Source organism: Oenanthe melanoleuca, chromosome 2 (assembly GCF_029582105.1).
Source record: "Oenanthe melanoleuca isolate GR-GAL-2019-014 chromosome 2, OMel1.0, whole genome shotgun sequence".
Taxonomy (NCBI): Eukaryota; Metazoa; Chordata; class Aves; order Passeriformes; family Muscicapidae; genus Oenanthe; species Oenanthe melanoleuca.
This window is the reverse complement of record NC_079335.1, coordinates 39,817,038-39,841,241: the sequence shown is the minus strand read 5'-3', so window position 1 is coordinate 39,841,241 and position 24,204 is coordinate 39,817,038. Positions and strand designations below refer to the sequence as shown.

The following is a 24,204-nucleotide window of genomic DNA, read 5'->3' as shown; positions in this document are numbered from 1 at the left end:
CTTATATATTTGAGGGGACATGGATGGGACAGCAGCTGCCCTTGGGTAAGTTCTAGTCCCATCCTGAGAACTAAGTGTCCAATAGCAGCTGAAGCGTGTACCAACTTAGCTAATTTTGAAAGAAAATTGGTTTCCATGGTCTAAGATCACCCCATGGGGAGAAACAAGTCCCAGTAAGGGATGATGTCCAGGAGATGCTTTTCAGATGGTTTACTTTTGAGACAAAACTAAATATTAGTGCAGATACAATGGCACACTGGTCTCTTCTGTAATCAAAACAGGAAAGCCCAGAAAGTATCTGAGTGCTTCCTAATGCCTGCCATATTCACCGGAGGAATAAAAAGTCCTTAAGTACCTAGAAATTTTTAACAGCTCGTAAGTACTATACAGAACACTGCAATAAGTCATATTAACTTCAAAAAAATTCCTTCAGATCTGTATTTTATCTACAGTTATTTCATTATGAATTACTAAACTCAAAATCCAGATGCTAACATTTTTAATGTTGCATTAATTACCAGTAAAATAGCAACAGAAGACTAGGAGACCGGAAAACAGAAGTTTAACATACCATTTCTAGGTGAACAGAGTACAGAGTGAGTATCATAATAACACTGATAACACACTGAAATTCTAGTTGTTGTTCAGTAGTGTTTAACCTAAGCCAAGGACTTTTTCATTTCCTTCACTCTGCAGTGTGCAGACACACAAGAAGCCAGGAGGGAGCATGGCCAGGACAGCTGACCTGAACTGGCCAAAGGGTTATTCCATAGCACAGGGCATTATGACCAGCATATAAACTGGAGGCAGTTTACTGGGGAGGGGGGTGGAATGTTCAGGGCTGTTAAAGCTCTGGTAAAACAGAGGCTAAACGATGGCTGTTCACCATTCAGCTGTGTGCTTCCCTCTGAAGCAAAACCAATTCCCGCTAACACTCAGGAGTGAAAAGAGGTAATAAGTCACTGCATGTAATTATTATTTGATTAAAGTAGAAAAACCAGACTTCTGAACACCTTAGTGTGTGTCCAACTGCATGGGAATATTTCTTTCTACTTGTGAAAAAACTACAGGACAACTTAGATAACACAAATCCTGAGAGAGTACAGTTTATAAAAAGTTTATAAAAGGTTTATAAAAGTTTTTAAAAGTTTATAAAAATATTTCAGCCCTACTTGTTTGTCTGCACTTGCACTACACCTGAAAGTTCAATGAATCAAATGATGATACTTAAGTTAAATAATCTACAGTGAACAAAGCAATAGTTTTGGCCTTCTTTCATACTAAAATGTTTATTATCTTGAGATACGTTCATAAATAAATTTAACTAAAACCACAAAAATAAGAACTGAGTTTCCTAAAGACTTATTTCAGCTGCTACATTTGAGAAATGGGAATGCTGCTTTCAGCTCTTCCTACGGGGTGCATCTACCACCTCACACCAGCAGATGGAGAACTCGGCTAGCCATCAGCAGTGCACCAGCAAACATGCAGAGCCCGGGGATGGGAAAACCTAGAGCTTCAGCATTTCCATCAAGAGTCTTCACTCCTTTCACACAGCATCTATTCCACGTAAATAACAGTTTTCTAATTTTCAACACTCACAGCATGAAACAGAATTATTTTAGGTATTTGGCAATTTTGCATTCTCGGCATCATATGATGGCTCAAGTTACTGCAGTATCACAAGACTTTCTACTGATGACACCCACCAAGTGTCTCAGCTTGAATAATAACACAAAATCTCAAAGGCAAGAACAGAAAAGGTGCAGTCGACACCACAACATTGAGGGAAATAGAGGAGAAGAGAAATGGAGTCTCCTCTCAAGAATGAGACACAGCAGAACAGCGTGGCTGTCTGGCAGTGCAGTTCAAGGCTACATCTCATTCTGGATACATGGCCCCTATCCGAAGCAGGTGACATTAGGTAGATGACAGTGACGGCGTTTGCTTTTTAGGCATCTTGTTTGGGTTTGCTTTCATTAAGTCATCCACAGTGCTCTACTCTCCACTTCACAGCTACAGGTAGGCAAAAATGCTGCTCAAATGGAAAGTATTTTTGTTCAAAAACAAAGAATGCCCTAGGAAGTGAGAGAGATAGATGTTTTCATGAGAAGTGGCCTCTTCTGCTGCAAAGAAATACTTTTTGATAGCTCACTTTCCTCCAATTATTTTATGTTCATAAACTTCTGCTTATTAAGTAAAACTACTACTACTAGCAGAGATGATAGCTATTTTAAACACACAAAAGAAAACATCCCAAAAGCCATTTTAGCACAGCTGGAGAAAAAAGGCAAGTTAGCCAAATCTTCCTTGTGACAGCTGACCCAGAATCCAGATAAAAACAGCAGAGCATACTATGATGAAACTTTCTACACAGCTGAATGCTCACCAGAAAACATCCTGTTAATCTCCCTGATATTAAAACTGAAACATACACAGCTCACAAAGAGCGCAAGCAGCATTCTGCTGCCTATTACACTGTGAAGTATAACAACTTCACAAGAAAGATGAAGGTTTGACAATTAACAAAATACAGCTATTGCTTTTAACCTTAGGAATCTCTGGAATACAGAAGACAACAGAAATTATAGTGTAGGAGTTAAAATTTTAATATCGTCTTGATAAAAAAGTTAATTCACTTAGTAAAACCCACTGCAATTAAAACAATCTTCATTTCTCATTTCCACACTACTCATGAATTTATTTTCAGAAGTTGGAACCCTGTTCTGAAGTTTCTCATATTCACAATAAAAATGAAATAGTAACACACTTTCCAATTTCTGTACAATGCACACTACTGTATAACACCACCTCTGACCTGTTTCTGACCTAACTCGTAACCAATCTCAGTGAAACATCTTAAATAATTTCTGAGTGGTTTTTTTATTATTTTGGGGTTTTTTTTGTTTGTTTTTTTTTTAATATTCTCACATTAATTGTGAGACATCACATTGGCTATGTGGCTAAGAGGTGATGACAATTTGAGTGCATTTTAATTCTTCACTATTTTATAAGATATGCAAAACTCTTAGCTGAGAAGTTAGTAACGAGGTATAAGGTTAACCAAATTTTTTTCCAAGTTTTGCATGTTTTAGAATTTCCACAAATATATTTGTACGTTAAGTTAATTTCCCGGGCCACTAAGGACTTGCATACTCTCTTAAATACAGTTTAAATACCATGCTAGCAATGTATCCAGTTAATTTGCGAGACAAAACCTCATAGATATTGCTAAATCCATACGATGTCAAGTATCTTAAAATTCAGTACCATGTAATATTGACACAACCTGACTCCTTATAGGTAACGACTCAGAAATACAAGCTACTTAAGCCAACTAACTTGATCCTTACTTTGTTTTAAATTGAAAATAGAAAAATAAATGGAATCAGCCATATCTGAAGTCTCCTCCTCACAACTATTTTCACTAACACAGCTTGGAGAAACATGACACTGAATCAGGAGTACAATATCAAGTCACAGAGTACAACTTTGCTTAGTCAATCCTCCCTCTTTCCTGTGAGAGGGAGGAGACAGCAACAAACCACTGAGCTGCACATTAATATTAGGATTCATCTGTTCAGTTTCTCCAAAAAGGAATATTCTGTGACTGGCAATAGAAGGGAATTAACCATGAATGCACACACAGGCCTGAAACACTTCAGCCAAGTTAATAGTTTTGGCTTACTCATGGCAAAAATCAACTCTAATCAGCAGAGATTTGAAATTCCCCAGGCTACCAGTCTATTATAAGACCTACTTTCTGTCCAGACTCAATACATGACACCCCTGCAGCTGTTATGAACTCAAGATAATACTTAGTCTGTCCTCATCCCATCCAATGACTCCTATAACCACAGGACTCCATTTTCAGTTTAGCTGCCCTTTTCCTCCCAAGTATTATAATAGTGACTCACACAAGGAAATTCAACTTCAAGCTGCAGACCTGAGCTTAAGATTTCAGCAGGAGCTTTCAAACAAACAGTATGATTGATTATGATCTGAAAGGAAAATTCTAATATTACATTCATCCAGCAAAGATTGGAGAAAGCTAAAATATGAAGTATGTGCTGGCAGTAACTGTAGTAGGTGACTACAGAATTAAGAATAAAATGTGGGACACAGAGGTATTTTGGAATGAAGTCTTCCTAAACTTTTTTTAAAAATTTTTACACCTATACCTCGCTGCTAAACTGATACTAAAGGCAGCAAAAAGTATAAGTGCTTAAGAAACCCAACTACTAGAACTGCCTTCTCTTCCACAGCTATTAGTTTTGTCATTCCAAGCACCTATGAAAGAAGAAAACCAGTTGTTTTCAGGATATATGATGATACTTGGTGCATTAAGGAAAACTCTGTCAAGAACACTACACATTTTTGAAGTTTATATTCTAGACTAATCTTACTTTAAAACATTCACTCCTAAACTGCTGTTCAGTGGGTCACTTCAAGAAGCTCTTCAAGTTAAACAGAAATAAGTACAAAACCAAGTAGAGTCAGCTCTCCAATGCAGTGCAATCCACAGAGCATTCTTCAAGGCTCTTTGCAATATAGCAATGGAACAAAAAATAGACCACGGGATTAGTGTTAAGTCAAATGAATGTAAACAGCTACAACTATTGACTTAACCTGAATTGCATTGACCTACTTGGGCAGAAAATGTTTGTCAAGACTGATGTAAGCCTAAGCCCTGATCTTCCTGTTTGAGCTTTCAACAGCTGTTTACACAAGATTCCAGGTATGTGCCTGCTTTCACTCTTCCTCCACTTCCAGTCACCTGAACATGCTGAACAGCAGACACGGTACTGCATTTCTCTCAAAAGAGGGTCTGAAACTTATGGAACTCCACAAATGTATGAGCAGTGACAAGCATATAAGCACATGATCAAATAAATTTAACCTTGGTAGCTACACAAGGGCATAATTTTGGACTAACTTGCTGAGTAGCTACTGAACTTTTTTTTTAATATTGAGACAGTTCACAGGAAAATTGAGTTAAAAAACAGTAAAACAACATAGAATTTTGTTAGTTGCTTTTGTGTTTGTTTTTTCTCTCTTCTTTGAACTAGGAGATATTCCTTTCTCAGTCTACGCTGTCTCTTGTACTTTACTTGTTCTCATCTGACATTCTGCCTACCCTCTTCCTACCATACCAAGGACTGAATGCTGAAAGAACACTTTTCTATACATAGCTCCGTATGCCAGACCTGTTCTCAGGTATGCTGATAAAGTCTTGAAAATTCATTACATTTTACTACAAAGTAATGCAAAGAATCCTACATACTTCTTGGACTAAAATTTTAATGTGCAGCTTAACCCGACATCCTAACTTGGCTCTCCTTACTGCTTAAAATCCCAGGCAGCCAAAAAACTTCTGCAAAGCTGAGCCTCTCAGGCTTTAGGAACAGTTTCTTCTACAAACACAGGCTCATTAATTGCTAGAGGCATATCCATGATTACCTCTCAACAGGTTACATGTATACCTTTATGACTGAATGAACACTAGCTCTGCCCTGATTCTGAGTACCATACAGTGCACCATCAACTGCAGACTTCAAAATAATGAATATTGCTTCTCTACCCACAACATCCAAAACATTTCCTGTTGCTTAGCTGTAAGACATTGTGCAAAATGCTCTCATCAATGGGGAGCCTAATGTGATTTAGTGACCTTTCAAACTTCCATTAAAGATCTCCTAAGCAAAGGATATCAGTTTAACCCAATGTCTAACATGCAGAAGATCCCCTATCCTTCCTCTAATACCAGTGTCCATGACAGAACCTGGCAGTCAGCACATTTTGTAAAGGTCTCAGCTCTTGAGAGGTGTGCCTACAGCTCTGTCTATTCCCAGGCCACAACTATTTTTAGTTTGTCCAGTATAAACTAGCCAAAGAGCTTTATCACAGACTGGCTGGGAGAAAGGGGAAAGTTGAAAAGCTTCTCTCAAGGGCCTAACAGACCCAGAGAAACAGGAGGTACCAGGTAATAGCAGCTTGTTCACTGCCTAAAATATCAAAGACTTTGTGGGAGGTATGGATTGATGATGATTAATATATACAGATGTCTGATACTCACTGCGCCTCCCTCAGGCACCTGTTTTGCATATCAGAAACTGCTGTCTGTGCACATAGTTCACAAATTAGTGAGCTACAGAGTGACCAGGCTGTAAAACCCACTGCCACAATACACAGCTTTGTAGAAAGATATTCAACAGAGTATTCACTTCAAGCAGATTCATATAAGCCATAATAGACAAATGTTAAGAATCAGAAGAGCTGTAGAGTGATGTGTAAAAAGAACTGGTTCTGGTATATCTAACTCTGTTTAGCCTGAAAGGCATAAGAGTGACACAAACATTTCTGCAAATTGCAATATTGTGATCACTTTCCATCTAAGATACCTTGATATATATATATATATATATATATATATATAACAAGTGAAACAGTCAACATTTTTAAAACAAAATTTGTGTCTCTAAATGAAAGAACATGGTTAATAATTTTGAACAGGTGACCAGAACATAAAAATGATGGGAGTAACCTTCAGAGAGTAACCAGTTAACAACTGGGGAATGGGAAGGGAAAATTCTCTTTTATACTGAAATACAAACTGGGTTTTTTACAAGAACCAAAACATATTTTCCTAACCTTTTACCATAAAAGTTATAGTTCTTAAGCAGATCAAGTCACACTTCATATAACTTTGACTAGGCAAAATGTGGCCCATGACAAAATTTTCACTACTTCAGCCAGTACGAAAGTTCAAAAACTTATTGCAAATAAACATTTTAAGTTATTTAAATAACTCATTTCCAGCAGCAACAGAACAACATATGCCTGTTGCCTTTAGCAAAAGAAAATAGAAATGAGGTCAAGTGTAAAAATAGAAGATAGTTGCATTCCTGACACTTGAAACTTCATCTTGGAGGTATGCATTTACTTCAATCTCTACAAAAAAAAACAGAAAAGCAAAACCCAAAACAGGCCCAATAAAAAAGCAAAGATATCAATCAACTTTACCAACCTCCAAGTACACTAAAATTTTTTGTTTCTGATCTTCAGAAATGTATCTAAGAGCTTTAAAACAGCACACAATAATCACAGAATAAATAAATACTTTATTACCATGATGTTTACTTTCACAGCCTGAGAATCTCAACTTTCATTTATGCATCCTCTTCTTATGAGATGCTAAATAAATACAATTTAAGGAAAAAATAAATCCCAATTCTTTTTTGGTTGATTCATAAAACAGTACAATACAACAGCATGTTTTGAGAAGTTACTTTATTACTTAGTCCTGTAATTCTCAAGAGGGAAGAATGAGTACTTCCCTGTAAAAGTACTTCCCTGAAAGCCTACTCCTGTTTCCTGCTTCTTTTCCTCGGAACCACGAAACAAAATTCTTTCGTTGATGCAATCTTTCAGAAGCATCACACTGGAATTACGTTGTTTGTTTTTTTTTTCAAATGTAACTTGTTTACTAACAATTGCTCACTGAGTTAGTTTTATCTTGTCAAAGAAATCACTGGATATCCATCCACTTCTTTTTAATCCTCAAACCCTGCATGTCCAAAAGCTTTAGGCTTTAGGGATGCTACTATAATTTGCCTCAGTCTCCACACATACCATAACTCCATGAACAGTACAACCTAAAATGATGTGACTTTGTCCATAAATCTCTATTACTTAAAGATTTTCAATGCTTACTTTATATAAAACAAAGATCAACTTCCCTGTCATGGTTCTAACCAAAAGAAAGTGAAGATTTATCAAAACTTTCAAAACATATGAATAAAGTCTGAACTAAATCTGCATTAAAATTCTAACAAAAAGACTAGTCATCCGGGGGGGAAAAATAGATTTCAACACTTTAGTTTACAATGTAAAAGGTTACAGCATTAATACTCTTATCAAAGTCTGTTTCACAAAGCTTCATGCACATGTTTTATTGTTCCCCCGACTTTGAGGTAATGTTCCAAAGTATTGATTTTGTAACAGTACCACTTTAATTTATGCCTCTGTGGCCAGTCAGTACCTTCTACCTTAAATTTTCCACAGGGATTGCAAATGATTAAACAAATTATTTGCCCGCACATATTAAAGTTAACCTTGTTGGGTTATGTGATAGAAAGCTGTTCTGCACACAAAGGAGCGGAGATGAACTTACAAGTGGGGGAAACTCACGGGGCAATACCCTGACCCAGGCTACCATCAGCTCTCTCCACACTCCCACCACCACCGTGCCTCTCCAAGGCATTTCTCAGATCCAAAGGTGTGACTCTTCCAGAGCTATGAAAGTTACCACGGAGTGCAGGGAAAGGGACTTGGAGATAGCACAAGTCCTTTAAGGGGGTGCTTGGGGGAAGAACCAGAGGTGGGGAAAAAAAAAAAAAAAAAAAAAATCAGTGATTAGGGTAGAAACAAGCCTGGGAAAGCCAGAGCTATGGTGACAAGAGGGACAAGTCACCTGTGAGCAGGCTGCAGGTGAGTATGTGCGTCCAGCTGTGCCCTGCCTATCCTATGAGACTATTCATCTCTTTCTGCAACTCTTCCTTGAGCCTCTGTTCGCTACCCACGTGCATCTACAAGACATGGAGTCAGATCACAGGTTACAAGGGCTGGTGGGTCCCTGGTGCCAGCAAAGCAGGGCGTGGGTTTCTGTAGGTGCAGGTGCAATCACACAGAGTACCAACCTGGACTGGCCAGCAAACCTGTGGTGTGGCCTTGGAACTGGGATGGAACACTGGCTGAGTGAAGCAGCTGAGGGAGTTGCCTGCTGGAGGAACAAAGTGGGGCCCAAGGCGAGCTGCTAGACAACCTGTGGTATTTGGGATTGGCAGCTGAGCATGTGCACGTGTGTAAAAGGCAATGGAGCATAAACAGACTGAAGAGCTCCAGGGTAGAATGAGAGCCTAAATCCAGTGCCTTGGAAAGATTCGTAATATACACACAGGTTTGCAGAAATTCAGCTTGGCCATCCAGAAAGAGTAACAGCATGAGGCCATTGGTGCTGTTTATGCTTGCCTTAGTGCCATCTCCTGTGTTGGTGTGGTGGCAAATTATATACATACATGCTGAATACGTGTTTGTTTGCTACTGAGAATACGTGCTTAGCCTCACAACTCACTGCACCTGAGGCCACAGACACCTCAACTGAAAACCAGAAATACTTGGCCTTCTCTAGAAGCAAGCTAAAGTACATAAGCACATTTTAAACTTGAAAATGTTTCTGAATTACTGGTTTTCTTTGTCTTCATGTATGAATCAAGTACTACTGTAAATGTTGCTCCAAAGTTATAACTTCCTTACAATGGCAGATGTCGTCTGGAAAGGATTTGGAGCATTTCTGAAAGCTCCAGTAACCATTCCAAGATATTTATGCAAATACTTCAGCAAAAAATGGAAGTTGAGAAGCTTTCATCATTGCCTATATAGCAGCTGTGCACTTGCACAGCTCAAGATAATCATCATTCCTAGAATATTACTGTATCAGGTTTTTGCAGTCATACAAAGCACATGGTTTTCACCTGACAGAAGTGTAGTTTACAGATGGAACACAAGAGGCTGCTACACTCATGCAACCTGATGTAGTTATATCATGGACAACTCCAGTTTATCCAGAGCATGCCAGAATGGAGAAGTCAAATTTTACACTGACTTTTTCTGACAACTGAATTACTTCAAAAAACATCACAGAATCTCAGGAAACTTGGCAGTAATGAGTCTTAGTCATGATGAATGCATAATTAACTGAAGCAAATAACAAGAGACTAAGGCCTATGGGATTTTATAATACTGCAGATGTTAGCTCAGCAGAAGTCAAAGAAACTCAGCAGCTTGACTCTTCTGTGTCCTTCCACTTTCACTGACCTTCTGACCTCAATAATGTCAAATTTAGAGTTTCTTGAAGGAAGAACAAAGCAAAGCTTAACAAACTGGACTAAACTGAATGGAAGGAAAACCGCAGTTCAGTCTCAAAAGGGTAGAGGAAACAGTTTTGCAAATAAAAGAGCAGAATCACATGCCCAGCAGAAGAGCCAGCAAAACCCCATCCACCAGGATCCAACGAGAGCAACAAGAATAAACAAGAACTTCTTGAGTCTCAGGCAAAGATTTTCAAACAAAAATTAAATCCTGTAATGGCAAACTGATGTACCAGTAGAAATACAGCATTCCTGATTACTTATTAGCACTGCAGAAATATCAACCATTTGTCAAAATTATGCATCTCCTTTAGCAACTGCTCTGGAGTTCAGTCTTTCAGCAATGCTGACATGCATTCATTTCAGTCCTATCAAGCAAAAACAACTGTTCTGAAAACATGATTAAGAGGATAGCAGCTCTCACAATCACCTCTTTTTTTTGACTTTGATATACAGACCATGATATAACAGCACAGTCATCCCGATTGGGTTGAATAGTATTACTTGGCTTTCTTTTATTTGTCAAGAAAACTGCATGGTAATTCCCAAATATCTGCTAAAAATACTTGCTATAGAAATAAAAAATTCTAAAAATAGTAATCACTTCTCATTTTCTGCTAACCACATAGTCCCAATTCTTCTTCCAATGTTAAAACAACCACTTATAGGAATCAAGCCTTTCGTCTGGGACAGCGAATGCCACAGACATATCAATTGCTGACTGTTCACTAGCTAGTGATTCACTAGTTATTACTATAAACAATTCCAATTACTATCACTTCACTTACAAAAACTACACATTGATACAGCAATCTCTTTTTGGAGAGGCAGATTTATCTTTTTGTAAAATATGAACAAATAACTAAGATATCACCTCTGAGATGATCTCTTTGAAATCCAGCTCCCTTTCACTCCTGAAGACAACTCGTAACAAATTCTACTTGTTTTGCTTGAAAATGGTACCAATACATGCTTTTATTGTCACACTCCCTTTGTGCTACAATATTACTGCATACTGCCTTTCACTACATCTTAAACTAGTATTTTAGAAAACTCTGATTTGACTCTAACTCTTACCATTAAATCTAAGAAGACATTTGTAGACATCAGCTGGAAAGAAGAAATTCTTCCCAGTGACAGATGCCTCCTGGAGGAACATTATCCAGTATTACAAAGTTGTCAGTATTCATCCTGAAAATAGTTTTCAAGATTGCTTAATTTGCCATTAGAAATATGCACCTATCACTTAAGACTTTAACAAGCCAATTGTTAAAAAAAAAGGAAGAAATAATTATGATTACTGACAGCTTTAATAAGACTTATCTATTTAGAAATTATGCAAAGAAAAGGTTTTGTAATAAAAACATCAAGCTTCTGCTACTTGTGATGTGACTTGAGTGCTCAAACACAGACCTCTAGTGCTATTTTAGGTGCTCATGCTAGCTATTGGCTACTTGGCCGGTGCCACAGCAACAATTAGTGCTAAATAAAACAGAAAACCCTTCTGCCCACATCCTGTCTTTGCTTCTCTGCAAGTAAGTCAGAGGAGCTGCTCTTTCTGTGCGACTTAGGATTGCTTTGAAAGGAACCCAACAGTTGGGACTGGAGAAGCAACCAGATAAAAGGCACCATTGGCCAGGCGAGACCAAAAGAGCAAACCTGGAGACAGTGACTTGCAACCAGTCTGCCATCACCAGGTTCTAAAAACATGCAGAACAGAGATCCTGTTTGCATTCTCTACACTGCCACAGAATTGGTTGGTCGTCCACGTGTTCTTTGTGCAAGTCTCTCTAAACACATCATCTCCAGTAAAGCATGTATGTCATCTACCAAGACAAGAGCTCTCTTCTCTAACTGCTCAGCTACTTCTACTTCAGATTTATTCTGTCTGCCATCTTTTTTTTTTAATATTTCAAATAATGTAGACCTTCAGTAAACCCTCCTGTATCTAGCAGCTCCATGCTGACAACTCTGATGCCCTGCAGCACCTCCATATAAATGTATTTCACTCAAGATTAAAAATATTTCATGTGGCTCTCAAACCACTTGATGTAAGCCTGTTGCCTTTTAAACCTGATTTTAAGGTTTTGTTGTCAAATTCTGAATTGTTTCTTTGAACAAGTTTTTCAACATTAATTCAAATTGTACTCTTTTACACCTTAGAAATACAGCAAATCCAACTTTGTTTTACAACTGTAAGCTGAGCAAATACTACTTTGAGAAAATCAAGTAAAACGCAATACTTGAGAGGCTTTCCAAACCTCACCTGTTATGTCACCTTAACAACACTTAGAGTATCTTAAAATCTCCAATTGCATGCAATTTATAGAGCTCAATACTCAACACTTGCAAAAGCAACATCTCTGCATCCTTCCTTCACTAAATCTTAACAAAACAAAGCCAGAGCTCCAAAATTAGCCTTCATTAAATGCATTTTCTAAGCAGCAGGCTCCAAGTATTATTCTGCCTCAAGGCAGCCCCTCTAAGAAAAGTTTCACAGTCATTCCCCACTCTAGAACTTCACCATAGGAGAATACACCAGAATCTGTAGCCTGTGAGTTCCCATGCTGACTCTTGATGTGACTCCTAATCTCTTTTAGGGCTGTGGAGTTTGTCTTTTTTTGTTCATTTTAAGTGTTCTGTAATAACCTCTAAACCAGTGTCTTTTCTTCACAATAAAGGACAATTTATACTTTTGTGCTTCAATTTAAAGGACTGATAAAATTAATTGAGAAATATGTCTCATACCAATTGTAATCATAATGTACAAGTGATAAAGACCTTACAGCTGTTCTCCAGACCCATTTCAAATCCTACAGGTTCCAATCCTTTTCTTCTTTCCAAAAATAAGCTTATTTGGACTAACTGCCAGTTTTAAACATATCTTTGCTCATAGTCTACTTTTACTTCTTACTTCCAACATTTCCAATAAGGTTCTGATCAGAAGTAGATTCAGCAAGAATCCACACACACACATTCTGTAATTATTCCAAGTTCCTTGAGGTTAACAGCACTGTAGACTGCATCACTTTCTCTGAAACATGAAGTAGGCATGACAAACCAGGACAAAAAGGACAGAAAACCAACACCACCCTCCTGAATGCCAGCCAGCTATCTTTCAGTTCTGCAAAAAGTTATATTCAGCATCCTGAGCTGCTATAAATTCTATCCTTTCTTCAAGAACCAGAAGTCCAGCCCAAATTTCTTAAATAACACATCAGCAGAAACCACTTTAAGAGTCTGCATGAGGGAGGCCTGAAGGCTTTCATTAACATCCAGAGAACACAAATAAGTCCCAAAGGAATTGGAGCACAGTATTTATTTCCTGATGTTCTCCTGTAATTATACCCATAATATTTGATATAACTACCACACTTCAGTCCCTATAACTCCATAAATGATGAAGCAGAACAGTGTGAACACAGTTCTGCAAAGCAGATATATCAAAACAATTCTCCATCCAGAAAATCCACACCTGTTGGTTGAAGAGGATGCAGCATGCAGATCAACTTCTGACCCTACCTGAAGATTCCTGGAGTGCCTTAGGCTAGTCACATACCTGATTATTCATCTGCAAAACACAATTGCACATACATTCTACCCACTTTTGCTTTGAGGAGTTCACATTTTGAGTAGGTAAAATAAATGAGATTATATTAAATGATGTCTGCATTCAAGGGTGCCAAGCACTGGAGACTTTAAGGCACTTTTATTACACAGAGAACTAATTAATCATCAGCTACAGAACATCACTTTCAGTTCAGCAGGGTAGAATAGCAGATCTGTGACATTCCTGCTGAAAATGGGAACAAAGAAGGAAATGACAAGAACAGGTATATGTAAAAACACCTCTCATCCAGAAAAAACATACTGTATTCTCAGGTGTTTCTCTCCATGCACTAAGACCATCATGAGCATTACCTTAATGCCTAATATTTCAGAATTGCTTTTAATGTATTTGTTTTGGGGAACTTCTGAATCACCTGACATAAACCTTTCTGAGACACTGCATGGGGACATTTTATTACCTGGTTCTGGAGGGAAAAACAAGAATCATGGACTACAATGCCTTGCAGTAGGAATTTTGTGCTAATGTCTTTTAAGTTTGCCTTAAGACTTCCACCTAAGGCATGGTATCATGCCTAAGAAGCCTACCTTTAGCTTCAGAATACACACTTCCCATCTCAAAGTGCTTCAAGTTTACAGGCATGGAAACTGAGGTCCTATTCTTAGGCAGAAGCCTCTTCAAAAGGAGCTGCAGGTTGGGGCAGTCACTGACAGGCAAACAGAACACTAAACAATAAAAACCACCAAACTGCCAAGATTATGATTATAAAAATGGCAAGATTTCATAATTTATAAATAGAATATTGCAAAATTGAAACTGGCCAGTCACACATCTAAAGCACAACATGACAGAGGTTAGATGAATAAAATCCAGAGGAAAGGCCAATTAGAGAAGCAGAAAGATTTTTACAAGAATTCTAGAATGAAGATCAGAGATTATGCAGGGAGCTAACCTAACCCTGCACAGACACAGTGATAAAATCTGGCCATCCAGGATTGTTCAGTATTACATACTTTTTTCTGTTTCTGCAATTGCATTATATTTTCCTCACTGCAGACTTCCCAACAAGATCCAATTGTATTTTCTAGCATTTCTGAGAGACACTGACTGTTGTAAAGAACATCTGGCTAAGTGTCCATCTCCAAAGCCCTCATTGTGGCTCTCTGACCTCACTCACATACTTCTAACATTCCTATCATTATATTTATTCACCCAAAGTCAGTTAAAATACCAATAGATCTGCCACACATTTTTCCACCTACACATCCAAAATATTTTTCAAACTTTCCCAACAAATCAGGCAGGAGTTCTGGAGAAGACAGCTCCATTTATCCAAGCCTGATTCCTTCCAGAGATTGTCTGCCCAGAGTAAGGTAATAGTCCTGTTGAGGGAAAAAAAAAAAAAAAAAAGTGTATCACACATTATAATTCATTTGCAAGCATAATGGATTAAGGTTGCAAAGACATTTGCACCACAAATTATTGTAATTTACTAACTCTAAGCACTGGATTTTTTGTGTCTTGTATCTTAAAAAGCATTCTCTTTAACACAGAGGTCATAAGGTCAAGAGGAATTGGGTACCTTCATTAATTTGCTGAAGTGCTGACTAGTCTTATTCTGGGTATTTTTGTCTATGTCTCAACGTTTGCTGCTTTTTATGAGAGAAAACCTCACCTTCTTGCTAAAGCCTGCTGTTCAACTGTGCTTGACTTATTACTTGACAGGAGTAAAAAAAATACCCCCTAGGAGAAGACTAAGTAAGTTGGCACTGGTAAGTACTGCAAGGACACAAGCATTTTCCACACACTGGAGCAGTTCAGTACTTTCATAAAGAATTTGTTTTCAAACAGAAACCCCCTCACCCTTCCACCTTAGATATTTGTTTTCATTTTTGTTGTTTTGTTGGGGTTTGGCCTTTTTTTTTTTTGTTTTTTTTTTTTTTTTTTGACAGAGCTTCACAAAGCAGGCCCAGGCTGCTGACCGGGTATCAAATAAATGCCAAGATTCCTTCCCCCTCTGCCCTCCCTTCCCCTTCCTGCAACTTCAGAGCGAGCCGCCGACAACTGCCGAGGCGGGGGGAGGAGGGCAGACAGACCCGCACATGCACCGCAGGTGGCCCGAGCTTTCGGCCCCAGAGGAATCCCGTTAACACCGCAGACCGCAGCTCAGCTGCAGATGTGACCCCAGGACGCCTCCTCGAGCAGATAACAACAAAGAAAACAGCCGGGAGGAGGTGGCAGCCCCGGAGCCAGCTCCTGCTCCTCCCCTTACTCTTCTCCCAGCCAAAACACAGACCACAATATAAACAGAGACAAAATGTGCGTTTATGGCAAAGCAAGGGGCAGAGGTAGCTTTCTCCTTTTCCCCCGGCGGCTGCGGCCAGGAATGCTCACCGACCGACCCACCCTGGCTCTGCGGGCAAAGCCAAGTTATCGCACACTTCACACACTTTATTTATGTAAACAAAGTATCTTCCGCCCGCTGCAGCCGCACCGCCTCCTCCACTCGCAGGAAGATAAATACCCTTCATTAGCCCACGGGTTTTGGAAACAAAACAACATGTTGGCTCACGCACCCCTCAACAATGCCACGGCCTAGAAGACGCAGCCCCCACCCGCCCTGAGGTTGTAAAGACTCGACAGGGAAAAAAAACCAAACAAACCAAGCACGAACAAATCCCCCCAAACGCAGGCTCCCCTTCTCGCTGCATTTCCTCAAAGGCAGAAAGCAAACGCACAGCCGTCACAGGGGGGAGGCAGGGCGCTGAGCCGCAGCGGGGGACAGCGCTGCCCTCACCTTGCCTGCACCACCACCTCCCCCGCCGGGATCCCGAGGCTGGAACCTTCTCTCTTGTCCCCGTCCTGTCACAGCTGCCCGGGCCCGCGCCAGCTGCACCAACCCCTTTTGGGCCAGAGATTATTTATTACGCAGACGGCGTGAGGGGTGACAAGTGTCGGGCAAAGGAGGAGGAGGAAGGAGAAGGGGCTGCCAACGGCGTACGCACAGAGCCCGTCCTGTCCCTCCCCAGGGCGAGCCCTCGCCCTGTCCCGGCTGCGCGAAAACAACCGCCCCCCCCATCCCCCTTCCCCCGCGCCTGCGTGCGGGGCCCGCGGACAATGGGCATCGGAGCGCCTGGGGAGCCGGCGAAGGGCAGGGGCCGGAGAGCCGCGTTCTCCCCCTCCCCCGTCGCAACCCAGCCGTCCCGGCCGCCCGACGGGGCCTCCGCGCCGCACAGCGCGGCGAGCGCAGTGCTGCCCACCCCCCCACAGTGCCGGATACTCACACGTTCCGCAGCGGGCCCCAGACCCTGCCCTGGGCGGTCACCGGCGAGACCCGCCTGGGGGGTGGGGGGTGAGAACTGCAGACAGGAGAGCGCTCCGGCCGGGCACGGGCGCACGGCCGAGCGAGCGGAGGGCGGCGCTGAGCGGCCGCGGGCCGGAGATGCGCGGGTCGGTTCGGCGGCCGGTGCCGGTGCCGGTGCCGGTGCGAGGGCCGGGACGGGACGGGGGAGGCGGGGCCCGACAGCTGAGAGGATGTAAACAGAGCGTCACGTGACCCCGCCCCCCGCGCGCGGTGCCGCCGGGCGAGGCGAGGGCGAGCGCTGCGCCGCTCCGCGACCGGCCCTGATTGGCCGCTCTCCCCCGCGCGACAGCCAATGGGCGGCCGGCGCTCGCGGCGCTCGTCACCAGTCGCCCGGGGGTCGCGGAGGGCGCGCGGTGCCTCCCCCTCACTCGCCCTCCCCTCCCCTCCCCGCCGGGCGGGAACCCGGGCCGGGCCTGTGTCCCCGGCCCTCTTGTGTCCCGTGGGCCGCCCAGGATGGACAGCGGGACCTGCGGAAGGGAGGAGCGGCGGCGGTGGCACAGCGGGTGGGTGGCGGGGTCACGGTGGAGGCCCGGATCTAAAAACATGCGCAAGGTGCCCCCGGTGCCCGTCCGACATAGCTCCGCTTTCCCCGGGATTCCCTTCTCGCCTTTCTCAGGGGATGCGGCGGCTCTGCAGGACCTTTCCGTAGGGCCTCTCGCAAGGGAAGGGCCCTCGGGCTGTGTTGTCGAAGCTCTGACAGACAGTTGGAAAACCTACAGGAAGCAAGAGGGATCACGGGGAAAGCCCAGAGGAATCATTAGAAATGTCAGAAAACGTCTAAAGGGGGTCTGTTGGTAAAATATCTAGAGGGGATGTCACATGAAGAAGGGCTGAGGTCGCTTGGCTTGTTCAGCCTGAAGAGACTGGGGTGAGACTTCGCAGCAGCTTCCATGGAAGTGGAGGGGGAGCCCTTGATTTCCTCCTGGAGACCAGCGAAGGGCCTGCGGGATGAGCGTAAAGATGTTGTGGAGGTTTTGGTTGGATATTAGAGAAAGTTTCCTCACCCTGAGGGTCGCTGACACCTAACACAGGCTCCTCAGGGAAGTGGTTAGGGCACTAAGTCTGACATAAGTGTTTAGACAACACTCTCAAGCCCATGGTGTAATTCTTGGTGTGGTCCTTTGCAGGGCCAGGAGTTTAACTTTGGTAATCCATGTATAACCCCTTCAGCTCAGGATACTCTGTGATTCTATGGATTTGGGAAAGGAAGAAGGAAATAGACATAAAAAAGTGGAAAGTCAGGGAAGCGTTGGGCCCCACTGCAAACTCGAAGCCCAAGGTAATGTAGAATTTTGGGTCATTCTGAGCCCTGGTCTCAAGTGATGTTTCTGGGGCATTGTCTCTCGTTTGATTTGGTAAGGAGGAATTGGATTTGTGGGATTTGGAGAGTCAGTGAGTATTTGGGAGAATTAAGGTGTCAGGACTTGTAGCAACTTGACTAATCTGTTTTCTTTGAGGAAAGGAATGAGAAACACCTGAGGTCAGTATCAGAAAAAGGATGACATTCACACTTCAGGAACAGTAAGTTCATATTCACCAAACGATCAGGCAAAAGGTGTAGTATTTAAGGTTTTCAGGCTAATCGATAGAAAAACCTGAAGATGTAGAGTGGATGTAATAATAAAACTAATTTAGATAACTTATAGACATTTACAATGATAATTTAATGTGGTGTGTTGTAAGCACAGAGTGTTTTGTGAAATGCAGCTGAGAGGCATAAAGTTTTGAGCTTTAGCCAAAGTTTGAGTAGTGGTGGAACAGGATTTCTAACTAAAAGTCCTGAAAATTGAAGGACATAATAGTGTAGCTGGTAGGAGTATTACTCTGTTGGGGGGCAGGATTAGTTAATATGGGGAGCACACAATGGTTGTCGATGGCAACAACTGAGGTGAAGATAATTGATAATAAGAGGGAGAGTTTCTGTTAGGCTAGGACTCAGAAATAAGTCTCCTGCCAGTGAGTGATGCAAATAGTGCTACAAATTGCCACTCTTTTATTTAACTGATGGCTCCTTGAATAAGAGAAATAGAAGGAAGAATAAACACATAAATTTAATTTTTACATTAAAATATGCCTTGCATCAGTAAACTAATTTTTACTGGCTTTGAGTATTGCAAGTTTGTTTCTGTTAAGAATTCTTAATTAAATGTAATAAGAGTGTATATAATTCCTTGCTTATTGTATGTGTGAGAGTTTCCTGGTTTTGATTTCTTCTCTTTCCATCACATCCTAGATATTCTTGTGCTTGAGCAGCATGTAGTTATTACCTGTCAGACAAGGTGCACTTAATCAGTATTCAGTCAGGACAGATGTTATGGCTATGTTTTGCTCATTCAATTTTAAGAGAATTTTTCAGATAGCTTTTTTTTTCCTCTGTAAATTATCATGCTTGAACTGATACTATTTTTTTCATTTGCAGTGAACACGGACATACAATTAGGAAGGCCATTCTGCCATCTTCTTTCAGAGCTGACAAGAAGCTTCAGCATTCAAGCCTAGCAGAAAATTCTACTCAAGCATTATAGTTTCTAAATCTAACTCCTGTCCATCCATTGTTAAAAAGAAGTAAGGTGTGTATTTTCTGATGCAATATATAACTTCTGTATCTTGATGTGAAAGATACTTATTGTTACATTATTTTACATTTGAGATGTACATCATTTGGGCAACTTTTGTTTTCATTTGAAGGTAAGTTAATAGTCTCAAAAAAAGCTAAAGTATTATGTGACAGGTCCATCAAAGCCCTGTATAAGCTTGCTGAATTCAAACCCCACATTTTTTCATTTCTTAACTGAATTATATTGAAATAACAAAACCCACTTCCTAACTGAAGCACAATGAACATCATTTCACCCTCATAAAGCAATGGGCTAGGCTAAAGTTCCCCTAAATATCATAATTCTGTGCAAGTTTGGGGTTATTTTATTGTATCTGCAGATTTAAGCATATTTTACTTTTTCAGTGTTTTGTCCTGCTTAGTTGGTTTTTTCATGATTATGCAGATAAAGTCTGAACTATGTGGAAGACTCTGATGAATCTTTATTCTGTGCTTCTGGTGAAGGTTCTAACATTCAAATATCTAAGTACTCAAGACTGCCATTTTTTTGATAAATTTGAAATTTGCTACAGGGGTCATTAAGGCTAAGTATTTAGACTTAACTGTTACTATAATGGACAGAAAATTGGATATGCAGATCAATTTATAATGAAAACTGTTTCAAATAAAGATCATGTCATAAATACTGAGTAGGCATATTTAATTTCTTATTTATGTAGAAAAAACGTTGTCCTTTAGGTATATTGGTGTTCCTAACAATGGCAAGTAAAAGCAGAGTGGTGAAAATTACATTCCCTGAATACAGTCCTCTTGGCATAAAACTGACAAATAATGCATCATTTTTTCATGTCTCTAATTAATGAAAACCGTTCATATGTCATTGCATTTAAAGTACTTTGATTTGAATCAGTTTCAACTTTATGTTCTGTTATTGAATAAACATTTTAAAATATTTTTAATGCTACAGAAACCATAGAAAACAGGTATTAAAGTATTTTTCTTTAACATATATTTTTAGACATATATGCCATTTTCTTAAACTAATAAAACTTAAATTAGTAAAATTTTTGGTGGAGCTTAAACTGATACTGTTTAAAATATTTTTTTGTGTTCTGCAATGCAATCTAATTTTAATAAAGTTGTGACAGTATAATGTTTTGTAGGATTTCTTAAGGTTTGGATTATTCCTACCAAGCAAAGAACTTCATTACTTTGTTGTTTAGCTCTGGAAAGTCAATGCAAGGATAAGGATATTAGAGTTTATGTCTATTTGTAATTAGTTATTTCACACTGTGGTGCTTACATTTGTGTGTTGACACAGTTTTTTAGAAAATATTTATAACTCAGTGTCATTTCGAAGCAACTGTTTTCTGATTCTTTTTTTTCTCATTTTGCATTCTCTTTTTTTTCTCTAGTTTCCACAATCTTATTAGATTTCCTTTCCCCAGACTAATTTCATTCTGTACTTTGTTTCATCATTAGTTATCACACATTTTAAAATTACAGTTGATTTCCTATATCTATTTTATATACTTTCTCATATTGATAACTTCCTGACACTTACCTTTAATCCTCTGAGCTCTTTCTTTGTCCTTTTTAAATTGTTCCTTTGATTGCCTTCTTTCTTTTCCTTTATTTTTGGTAGATTTTCTTCCTGACAGTTGGTTTTACAGGTGTAGAACAAAAAAGAGGTGCTACAGAAGTAGCAGCTCCAGTTTTCAGACGTTGCCCTCTGCTCTCTACAACAGATACCACTCCAGGCAGTTGGATACAGTGAGCGCATACTTCACGCTGTGTCACACATTCTATTGGTGTAGCTTGTTTCAGGAATAGGGTCTGAAATGGAGAAATGATGCAGTGGCTTCCCCTGTCTTGCAGTCTTTATCTCAGAGAGTAAAATTACTGGGTTGCTGAAAACAGCACAAGCAATGCAAAGGGGAAAAAATTGAAATCACTTCTGAAAAAGCAGTTTAATTTGTCCTGAATTTTTGGCCTACCTTTCATATTTTTAAATGTTCTGTTTTTGCATTTTTTGCTCCCAGATGTTCCAATGTAGCTTCTGTGGCTCTCATCTGTATCCCAGCACTCATCATGCCATTTCCAAAGATTTGTGGTAAGTAATGTTCAAATTCCCAGGAATGGAACTAGGTCATCCTCCAGGGAGTGCCAAGCCCAAGCTGAGTCCCTTCAGGTGGCATGTACACGATGAACACACCCATAGCTAAGCTGTGATGGACTGGTCAGAGTGTAACCTGCAGTCCTCATGAGGGCCAGACACCAGCCTGGCAAACCATCATCCACTGTTGATGTGGGCCTCTGGAGGCAGCAGCTGTGAAGCTGCACTTCTTTGAGGTGTGTCTTGGCTCTGAAAGCGGTTTAGTCACATTTGTACAATGTTGCTTTGACAGGTGAGACTTGAAAGATTTCACCTTGGTAAGATCTACATTCATAGTATATAGTGTCTCTGCATCTTTGACCTTGTTAATCTGCAGTTTGGGTAAACAAACCCAGCATTACTGTCTTAGATAAAAGTGATTGTATGCTAATCAAGTTTTAGATCAGAACAATGTTTCCCAAAGCTCTAGAGCTAGGTCATTGAAAAGAATGCCTTTAAAAGGAGTAAATCTACCTCAACTACAGGCCTTGTCTATGTGCCAGATTCCTTCGTTGAGTATTCCTGCTGGACTTTAAGACTTGCCACTTTTTCTTTGAGACCGGCACATCCTTTCTCCTCTCTAGCCCCCTTCAGGGAGGCAGTTACTGTAACTTGCTAAGGCATTTTGAGTTTTTATGGATAGGGATTTTTATTGTTGTAAAGTTTAAAATGCACTTTTTGCAAATATGAATTGCATTGAGCAATTTAACAATGTTTTTAATGCTATGCATCACAATCATACTACTCTGAATCACACCAAATAAAATGTGTTGGGGGTTTGAGTTACATATATTTGTTTGGGATGCCAGTAATCTTATCTGTGCATCCCACCTCTCACACCCCATTTAAGTGGTCACATTTTTTATCAGCTTGTTAAAAGAAATGTGATACAGTGGTAGCAAAAACATCTTCTCTTGATGCTTCAACTAGGCAGGAATAACAGTGATGATCTTCAAAAGTGATATTCCTGCATACCACATGTTAGGATGGTGCATGAGGCTTTTTCTCCTTGCCATGAAATCTGCTAGGGTGGTATTAGCACTCTCAGCTCCTCTGGAGCAGTTTTTGGGAGAGCTTTCTGGCAGTGGGTAGAGCATGGCACTAGAAGTATCTTAGCTGTCAGAGCATAAGCTGAGCTTGGTTCAGATTTTAAGACATTGAAAGCACATACTAGAAAAAGAAAAATACCAAAACAAACCCATATTTTAACTTAAGGATGAAAAGGATTGCATAAAATAAAGAAAGAAATTAAATGGAATCTATTGCTATAGACATTGGTCTTAAGGATGTGTTTCTCATGATCAGCTGTTTGGCCTTCATATTACTCTTCCAGCTTCTTGTGTGTGCCTTCCTGTTTTGTTTCTCTGTTAAGAACAAGCCTGAGGATGCAGAAACAGAAGGATTCCAGTGGTCTGTAGTCACTGCCAAGTGCTTCACCAAATGTTGCTCGTAAATACAACAAAATGAGCACATCTATGTAATGATTGACATGCTACAAAATCTAGTCACACAGTCAAATATTAAAAAATCTTTCAGAATTTGGTACTAAGGCAAGTGTCAGTTACTTAGATTTCATGTATATTACTTTTTTCCATGACCTGTGATGGAAAAAGAAATCTCTTCCTTTAGTATTTCTGCTTTAAACTATTTGTAACTTGTCTCAGAGGTATATTAGGATACAAAATGAATATGTAAGCAGAAAGTGTCATATATTATCACTTCTGTCCTCCTCCTTATTGATTGTAAACTGCAAGCACGAGACGTTCTCCATGGAAATATGTTGATTAGTCTCTAGATGTAGCTGACAGTGAGTCAACAACATACTCTTTATGTCATCCTTTTCTTAAGTCAATAGAGTGTTTTTCTAAATTTATAACATTCTTTTTTTAGAAGGAACACAGTCCTTCAAACCAAGAAAAATTATATGCCACCATGGTTAATATTTTAAAGGCAGTCTCTGTGCTTCCCTTGAATGAGTCATATTTAAAGGAAGTTGCTGTATTTATAGCAAACAGCAGAAATATTATTCTGAAAATAATAAATGTTTTCACTTTATTTTTGCCTGATTTTGTTAATCAAATATGAAACAATATGTAATTAAGTTTATATGAATTAAAATTTAACTTGTGGAGCCTGTCTTCTGTATTTGGGCTGGTAATATCCTGTAGTATATTAGTGTATATAGTGTACACTAGTCCTGTTACTTATAGTCAGCTGGCCTAGGTTCCATAATTCCAGAAGCTTTTAAGATCACCTGATTACCAGATACCTAATAGTCTCCAAGTACTCTATTTCTTACATGCAACTTTTAAGTAGGAAAAATGATGAAAGTTTATCTGCATGTTGTAAATGTGTCAAAAAATGCTTCTAGTTCCATTTCTAACACATTTAATATTTTGGCAAAGTGAGAAGGTTATATTTATATATTTTTTTCCCTAAGAGGATTTAAATCCCGTAATCAGTAGGATTAAGTTGTTACAGACATAAACTTGGTCTTTTTTTTTTTTTTTTTTTTTTTTTTTTTTTTTTTTTTGTTGCATAAAAGCATACTTTATCACCAGACTACCAAAAAGACAAGGAAAAAATATTTTATAGATATTAAAAAATATGTTAAGTTTATATTATATAATA

General features: G+C 39.9%; 1 protein-coding gene and 1 long non-coding RNA gene across 4 annotated transcripts in view; one reads left to right on the top strand and one right to left on the bottom strand.

Annotated features, from left to right (window-relative positions):
* The window catches only part of PCMTD1 (protein-L-isoaspartate (D-aspartate) O-methyltransferase domain containing 1), a 40,699-nt gene extending 23,598 nt beyond the window's left edge, over window positions 1-17,101 (bottom strand). Inside the window, exon 1 of one of the 2 annotated variants that reach the window (XM_056483101.1) lies at window positions 16,782-17,101. The gene's annotated coding sequence lies outside the window, so the exon portion shown is untranslated. Of the gene's footprint in view, window positions 1-16,294; window positions 16,570-16,781 lie in introns of those variants that run through there. The other variant, XM_056483102.1, reaches the window with a different exon arrangement.
* Window positions 17,102-17,546: 445 nt separating this feature from the next.
* LOC130248936 (uncharacterized) lies at window positions 17,547-23,700 on the top strand. 2 transcript variants are annotated; one of them, XR_008839710.1, is made up of 5 exons: window positions 17,547-18,098; window positions 18,319-18,382; window positions 19,281-19,431; window positions 21,461-21,531; window positions 22,907-23,700. It is a non-coding gene; the product is annotated as an uncharacterized LOC130248936 (long non-coding RNA). The 2 variants fall into 2 exon arrangements; XR_008839709.1 differs by having other exon boundaries at window positions 17,548-18,140; window positions 18,324-18,382.
* Window positions 23,701-24,204: the final 504 nt, after the last annotated feature.